Source organism: Pan paniscus, chromosome 13, assembly GCF_029289425.2.
Source record: "Pan paniscus chromosome 13, NHGRI_mPanPan1-v2.0_pri, whole genome shotgun sequence".
Lineage (NCBI taxonomy): Eukaryota > Metazoa > Chordata > Mammalia > Primates > Hominidae > Pan > Pan paniscus.
Window position 1 is genome coordinate 124024790 of NC_073262.2, and position 8271 is coordinate 124033060.

General features: G+C 40.1%; 1 long non-coding RNA gene across 1 annotated transcript in view; it reads right to left on the reverse strand.

Annotated features, from left to right (window-relative positions):
• LOC129397308 (uncharacterized) overlaps window positions 1–8062 on the reverse strand; it is a 126052-nt gene extending 117990 nt beyond the window's left edge. Inside the window, exon 1 of the long non-coding RNA XR_008624594.2 lies at window positions 7758–8062. This is a non-coding gene — a long non-coding RNA (uncharacterized LOC129397308). The remainder of the gene's footprint in view (window positions 1–7757) is intronic.
• Window positions 8063–8271: the final 209 nt, after the last annotated feature.

Here is an 8271-nt window from a genome sequence, read left to right on the forward strand (position 1 = left end):
GTCTGCCAAGTATCATCAGTGTTGCCTTTCTTTTCTGTGTCCATGTATAAACATTCTTGCATTCAGAAACTCATACCTAGGAACCAAAGAATTTAGAGTATATGTTGAATTTGAGAGCTAAAAATATTTAGAGACTACAAGTCCCAAGTCCTTGTTTTAGAATAAAGAGTCATGTGTGACATACACTCACAAAGCTTTGTGCAGCAGAGTTCAGGCCAGATCCAATGTCTTCTAAATGTGCCATATTCTTTTTCAACAACATCAAGCAGAGAGTGCCTATTACACTAAGTAGATTTTCTATCACATTGGTCTTCAGCTGGAGGAAAATCAATTTCAGGCGATCGACCAGAGAATTAAAAGTCTTACTTAAGATGTTAAATGTTACTGGTTCTCATGAAAACACAAATCTTCTCTACATCCCGCTCCTCCATCAAGACATCTGGACAGAAAGTAATGATAGGCAACTTATACAAAAAGGACTACTGAAACTTATGGAAAGCAATAATTTCACAGGTCTAGTTTGTGGAAACGCCACAGGAAATTAACTAGCAGACCACATTTCTCTCCAGTTCTATATTCACTGCACTTTAAGAGGCATCGTGTTATTCTAGAAAGTGCATCATCTTTGGTAGCAGACAAATACGGCACAAATTTTAGCCTGGAGACTTTGCCAGCAGTTACAACTTGGGCAAGTGCTTAATCTATATATTTCTCATTTCCTAGATTTATAGAATAGGCCTAATAATACTTACAACCTGGTTGTTATAAGAAATAAGATGAGAAATCTATGTGTCACCCGTAAATCACAAACTTCACCTGCCTGTGGCCACAAAATAATGTTACATTTTCTTTTCAGGTCTAAACTATCATCATTCAAATTCTCTCCAGCAAACTTCTGGCAAATCTCCTTCTCAAAGTTTTCCAAGTGTTTTCCAGCATTCCAGCATCCCAGCATCCTGCCTCCCATGTAGTCCAGAACAAATCTGTCAGGTTCTTCCCCTTGCCTCTCCTACGCTGTGGACCATCATCATGATAGCATTGCTCTTCTGAACACCTATTTTTTAGAACAGCCTCCCCTCCCCCACCCCACTGCCTTCTCCATGGGCTTTCTGTGAGCTTGCTGCTCAATCCAATTTCCTAAATCATAATTGGGAGATGACTATGGAGGATGTGGTTTGCCCCAAACTTGACTGAGGCTTAGAAATTCAGAGAGTACTTTATAGCTGCTTCCATCCCAGATACCCAAATTCTACCTTAAATCTCCTCAGTAGGTGAATGCCCTGCCTATCTGCCAGCCTGCCTCCTTGCACGGGGGCCCACTAACTCTCACCTCTAGAGTACTCCTAACACTCTCATGCTTAGAGTCCAGGACTAACTCTGCTTCCCTACCTGGGGCCCAAGAGAAGAAAATTTTCTTTCTCTTCAGTGATCCAAGGGCCAGATGTGTAGCCCCTTCCTTCTAGGATGATTGACAGCGATTTATCTTCCATTCAGGGCAAAATCATACCTCATTGCTAATGGTCTGGCCCAATGGCTCAAATATAACAACTACCAGAGCCAATGGGAGATTTCCTAAAATCTGGTTTATTCAATATTCAATTATGCCTTATGTAGGACAAGGGTAGCTCAGTCCACATCACTAAGACCAGCCCAACATTTTGTTTATTTTTCCTCAAAGTGATTCTTCTGGAATGAAATACAAAAACATGAAAAATTATGCATTGCTCTTGTATTGGTCTGGTCTCCTATTTTGATCTCCTGTGAATAAAGGGTCAGTCCCCCACACACAGACACACAGACACACACATACACACACATACACACACCCATTTGCATACATACAAACACTCATGCATAAACATGTGCACATGCGAGAGATCTAAGAGAAAAAAATCGAGGAGGTCCAAAGACAAATGATAACGTAACCCTGCAAATCAGAAACTTCTAGAAATGCACAGTTGATGTGGTTTCAGCTTAAAACATTTTTTTGACTTCCAATCCCCTAAGGCATCTAGTAATATTTATGGCTATTGTAATTTGTTATTATTATTTGGATAAGTAGGACACAGTAGTAGTAATTTGTAATAACCAAACTAAGTAAATGGAGATCAGATACTAAATCTTAAGTGGTAGTCCTCAGAAAAAAAAAAAAAAAAGCAAAATATGGCTAAAGTCGCAAAGCAGGAAGATACAGAGCTACCATTTCTTACCTACTTATCGCCACATACCATGGCCACTTTACCAGCTATTTACTTTACACAGTAACCTTAAATGTTAGGCATTATCCCCATTTTATGTATGAAGCAATTTGCCTAAAATGACCCAGCCAGTAATTTGTGGAACTACAGTCCTTGCCTGATCTATTTGACACAAAGGTCAGTGACCTTCCTAATATCTCTCAATAAATTCTTCCATCTGTGTCATACCTGGACAAACAGTACATGATGTTGAAGAAGATGGTGATGTTGAAGATAAGAAATAAAAAGAAAGAAGACAAGGACTTTTGATAGTTTATGATGATTCACTTTTGATAGTTTATGATGATTCACATATTTAATGTAATAATACTTGTCAAGCGGAATGACAGCATTTATTCTTTTTTTAAATTATTATCATTTGAGATAGGATCTTGCTCTGTCACCCAGACTAGAATGCAGTGGCATGATATCAGCTCATTGCAACCTCCACCTTCCAGGCCCAAATGATCCTCCCACCTCAGCCTTCTGAGTAGCTGGGACTACAGGCACCTGCCATCTGGCTAATTTTCATGGGTTTTTTCGTAGAGATAGGGTCATGCTATGTTGCCCAGGCTGGTCTCGAACTCCTGAGCTCAAATGATCTACCCACCAGGGCCTCCCAAAGTGTTGGAATTACAGGTGTGACCCACCATTCCCGGCCTCAGCATTAATTTTTTGCTTGAGTTTTAATGTAATAGAAACAAATCACAAGGATGAATTCATTCATTCATTCCTTCCTTCATTCATTCACATAATTCAGCCAACACTGATTGAGCAGCTACCATGTGGCAGTCATCATCTTAGGCATGAAGATATGCAAAAGAGAAGACTCTTGCTTTTGTTAATCTTGCAGTCTAATGGGGGAAGCCAGCAATAAAATCACTAAGTACTCTACATTGTTGAAAGCACTCTAAATAAGATAAGGGCAAGGTGATGTGGGTAGTCACCCAGCTCAGAGAATGAAGAAAACCTCCGCGAGGCACTGACTCAGGATGCTGAAGGAGGAATAGGCACTAACTAGGTGGACATGGGCTATAAAAACAGGAAACAGCATGGGTCAGGCACTGAGGTGTGAAAAGGCTTTATGCCTTTGGAAAATTCTAAGTAGGTCTCTTTGAAGCTTGGATAAGTAATGTTTGCACTTGTATTAGTCTGTTTTCACATTGCTGTAAAGAACTGCCTGAGGTTGGGTAATTTATACAGGAAAGAGGATTGATCGACTCACGGTTCTGAATGGCTGGGGAGGTCTCAGGAAACTTCCAATCATGGCAGAAGGCGGAGAAGAAGCAAGTACCTTCTTTACAAGGTGGCAGGAGAGAGAGAGCACACACAGGGGAAACTGCCACTTTTAAACCATCAGATCTTGTGAGAACTCCCTATCATGAGAAAAGCATGGGGGACACCACTGCCATGATCCAATCACCTCCTGTGAGGTCCCTCCCTCAACACATGGGGATTACAATTCAAGATGAGGTTTGGGTGGGGACACAGAGCCAAACCATGTCAGCACTCTAAGGCTTAGTTTCCTCATCTTTGAGTTAGACATTGTGAAGTACCTTCTTCATAGAGGTGAATGGTTTGTTTTCCCTAAAGTGACTTAGTTCTTGGCACAGTTCTTGGTCCTTGTTAAAAAGCTCCATGAAGGTTAACTGTTATAATTATGTAGAACATTGTTGGCCATGGTGGATTTGCTTTTGGTTAACAGCAACAGAAATACAGAAAGTCTCAGTCAAATTGACTTAAACAATGGTTTCTGGATTTCTAATGTGAAAGGTGAATGAATAAGCCAAACTTCAGGCATGGCTCTCTGAGAGACACATCCTGAGGTAAGCTGGCAAATAGTTAAAAACCAGCTCTGGGGAGACAGGGAGGAAGAGAAAAGGGAAGGAGAAAGGAGAGGAGAAAAAGAAATAGCAGCTCTGATTTTTAGTTTTTGCAAAATTCTGTGGTGTAAATACTCCTACCATGGCCAATTTTGAGCTGCCAAGATGACCTTAATGGGCTCATAAAACTCCTGAAATCTTAATACTCAGCTCTCATGAGGTGGAACAAGGTGGCTCCAGTATCCCACTGGGTCCAGCTGTTTCCCTGAGTTTCTCCTCACCTCCATGTCACCTTCATCCTGAGAATGGCTCTTCACATGATCCCAAAATGGTTGCTGGAGGAAATGGTGTCATGTTTCTATGGGAATGAGGAAAGGGGCAAAAAAAAAAAAAAAAAAAAAATGCTTCTCACATCATGGAAAAGAAGACTCAAGTTTCACTCTGATTGGACCTCTGAGCCAGTCACTTGATCAAGGGCTTACTATGGTTCAGACCCTTTAGGGTAACTTATAGCTGGGGATGGGCCAGTCTCACTCAAATGAAATAAAGAGAGAACATGGGTTCTCAAAATCTGTTAGCTGCCATTAGGAAGAGAATCAAAGGGGCGTGAATACTAGGTGAGCTACTGGCAAAAGCCTGAGATACCGCCTAGGGAGTTTATGCTTTACTGGGAAGATAACACAAGGATTCGGGGTATGTGCATCCTTGGAAAATTACTCTCCCTGTATCAGATGCCAATCCTTGATTTAAAAGCAAGCACTATTTCAGCCGGGTATGGTGGCTCAAGCCTGTAATCCCAGCACTTTGGGAGGCTGAGGTGGGTGGATCACGAGGTCAGGAGATCGAGAGCATTCTGGCTAACATGGTGAAACTCTATCTCTACTAAAAACACAAAAAATTAGCTGGGCGTGGTGGTGGGTGCCTGTAGTCCCAGCTACTCGGGAGGCTGAGGCAGGAGAATGGCGTGAGCCCAGAAGGCAGAGCTTGCAGTGAGCCGAGATGGCGCCACTGCACTCCAGCCTGGGCAACAGAGCGAGACTCCATCTCAAAAAAGAAAAAAAAAAAAAAAAACCAAAAACAAAAAACAAAACCAAAAAAAAAAACAAGCACTATTTCTAACATCATGAGAGTTCACATCAAGGAAAAATGTTTATTATGCTAGCTCAGGTTTTAACTTCAAGAATTTTATAAATAGGACCTAACTTATAAAGAGGCAATTTATGAAGATCCTCTTATTTTACAAATGAAAATTTGTTTTGATTCTCTAAGTTCCTGCATATTTTGAGGGGGGAAAAAGATGGACTCAATTAAACCTTAACTGAATGGTAAATGAGGTGGTGATTTTATTATGTCATCCACAAGATAATGCATAAGCAAGAAGAACCTGGGGGCAATTAGCCTCTTGAGAGATTCTAATATTTCGATAAGTCACAGAAATAAATTCTGAGCAATTTAAAGAAGAATTCTATTAATTGCAGTATTCTCTTTCCCATTTAAAGAAAAAATGGTTGCTTGAGTGTCTTCTTGCCTTTTTTTATCATGTATTTCTTGAACTTCTTTGCAACTATTTAGCCCCCTCACATTTGCCTCTGGCTGATTTTAAATTATGCTAATTGGAAGAGGAGAAAATGCTGGTAATGGAATAAAATGGAATGCTATTTCTTATAGCATCTGGTGCAATCTGAGCCATTTAAAAGTGCATCTTATGGAATAGAGCTCTGAATAAGCAGTGCCAGTCTGATTACAAACAACATGGGTCTCATTAGAATATGTCAATCTGATTGCTAGGTAGTGATACACTGCAGATTACTAGGCCATAATTGCCTCTTACATATTATGTGTATAATATATAGCTTCTCTGGGTGTATGTTAAAGCCACTTTCTCTCATGGCTATCTTTTCCAGCTCTACACAAAGAAATGCCTATGTTCCACTAAGTTGATTTTAACTGGGGTCTGTAGGTCCTAATTCTATTTTCTTCTGAGTATTCATCAAGTTTTCTACAGCGGTGCTATAAACAAAGAATTATGTCCAGAGCAATTGCCAGAAATAAGATATGTCAGGGGTCTATTACCCACTCAACTGGGAGCCATCAGTGGCTCAAGGCACTTCCTCCAAAAGGAAAGGGTAAAATAACTGAGGCTAAAGCCCACTATAGCTCCATGTCTTAATTTGCTTGTTGATTTGTGTCATGCATTTTTTCATTGTCAAAACCCATTTGGCTCTTTACTGTAGCTGGAAGAATGCAAACATCTTAGCCCAGGTCATGATTTTGGTGCACACTGTGCCCTACATGATTTAAAATCACCTATGTGAGCTCTGAAAGCAGGACTTCAACATTCCCACTTTCCAGTAGCACAATCTCTCCAACACTTGCTCTACACCATACATGCCCTATCCCCGCCAGTACTACAGCCACCTAGCCCAGCAATGTAAAAAAGCCAATCTCCACTCAGCTGCAAACCTAGCTAAATACTTGGAATATGCCTTGGGGTGTAGAGGTAGAGGATTCGAGAGACTTGAGCTTTTGTATTGACTGTAGAGCCATAAGCTATGCAACGTGGAGTGAATCTGATTGCTGCTCTTTCAGATTTTTCATCTGACACTCCAAAGAATAGATTTCCAAAATGTATTTCAGAGAATTTTTATTCCATGGAGATGTTAAAAGGGATTCATTTCCAAATAGATTTGCAAAAGGTTAGGGTAAATTGGCAAAAATTGGTTTCTTTACTATAGGGCTTCTCAGAGTCTATGATATATCAATGTGCCTTATGAATCTACAGAAAAGGGTTGTGAAATACATCATTGTTACTCAGTCTTATTAGGCCATAGAGACTTCCCTGCCCTAACCTATCTTCCGCTGAATAATACTCATTGACATCTTATCATCCTAATGTCATATCTAAATACCCACTCTCTGTTGTGCTACATTTGGACGGTATCTCCTGCAAATGGACTCATTCACACGGCCTGACTGGTCCATATAGACATCTGTGTTTGTATAGTAGTTTGTATAGTTGTGCTTTCTATAGTAGTTTTCCATAGAATTGATTACACTGAGTTCTCAGAACATCCTGACAAAGTAGGGAGCACTTTCTGACATTTTAAAAATGAGTAAACAGAATTTCAGGGAGGTTAAGTGGTTTGCCCAAGGTCACACAACCAAAAAGTAGCCAAAGCGGAATTTACATGAAGTATTTTATTACATCATGCTCAGTCTGTACCTCAGTTAATTTTCCTCTTGTCTTGGGATCCATTTTTTGCTTCTATTTAGTTAATAACTAGTCTCTCTTTGTCACAGGCCATCATCAAAGCGAAGAATGGCATTTGACAAGTGCTATCCATGGCTTTTATGCTTAGAACACAAAAATGATAATTAAGGAAAATCACTACCTTCTCCCCAGTTATATATCAGATGGCTGTATCTTAGTGATAACAGATTATACTCTGCTTTTAGTAAAAAGTAGAATATGGAGATGAATTCTTACAAAACACAGTGTGTTAGATGAACATTGTATTTATGTTACAGTTCTTTTCCACTGGAACTTACCAAAAACAAACAAGCAACATGACGAATCAGTAAAACAATAAGCTATTCGGCAACAGGATAGTCAAGCAGTGTTTAGGGAAGAGTGCAATGGCATATAAACCTGCTAACAATGGCATATAGCGCTGTCATCAAACTGAAACATACCCACCTGATAAACTGTTTGATGAGATAGGATGGAGCAGCTTGGGCTCATCACTGAGTACGCCAGGATGGTATAGAGGTTAGGAGCAAATAGCTGGAGTCCAGCAGCTTGTGTTTAAATCACAAATTCTAATCCTTATTAGCAGGGTAGCCTTGGACTTGCTGTATGCCTTAGTGTTCTCACCTATAAAATGGGGATAAGAGTAATTTTAACATAGGCTGTTGTGAAAATTTAGAGCTTAGTACCATGTCTGGTATTCAGTGAGTGTTCAAATATGTTAAAAAGAATGAAATCTTGTACGTGTGGGCGCTAACTCCAATTCTTATGAAGCCCTAGATCAAGGTTTTAAGGTCTAGCTCAGCTGATAAATGTCAAGGGGCTAGGGTGGTGTGTTCTTGCACATTTTAGTTGTATTTTTATTTTTCAAAGGAAAAAGAATGTTTTACATCTCTTGCCTGGTATTAGGGTTTTTATTTTATGCTCCCCACCCACCTCCTTCCTCCTAGGGAGACTGAGTGGC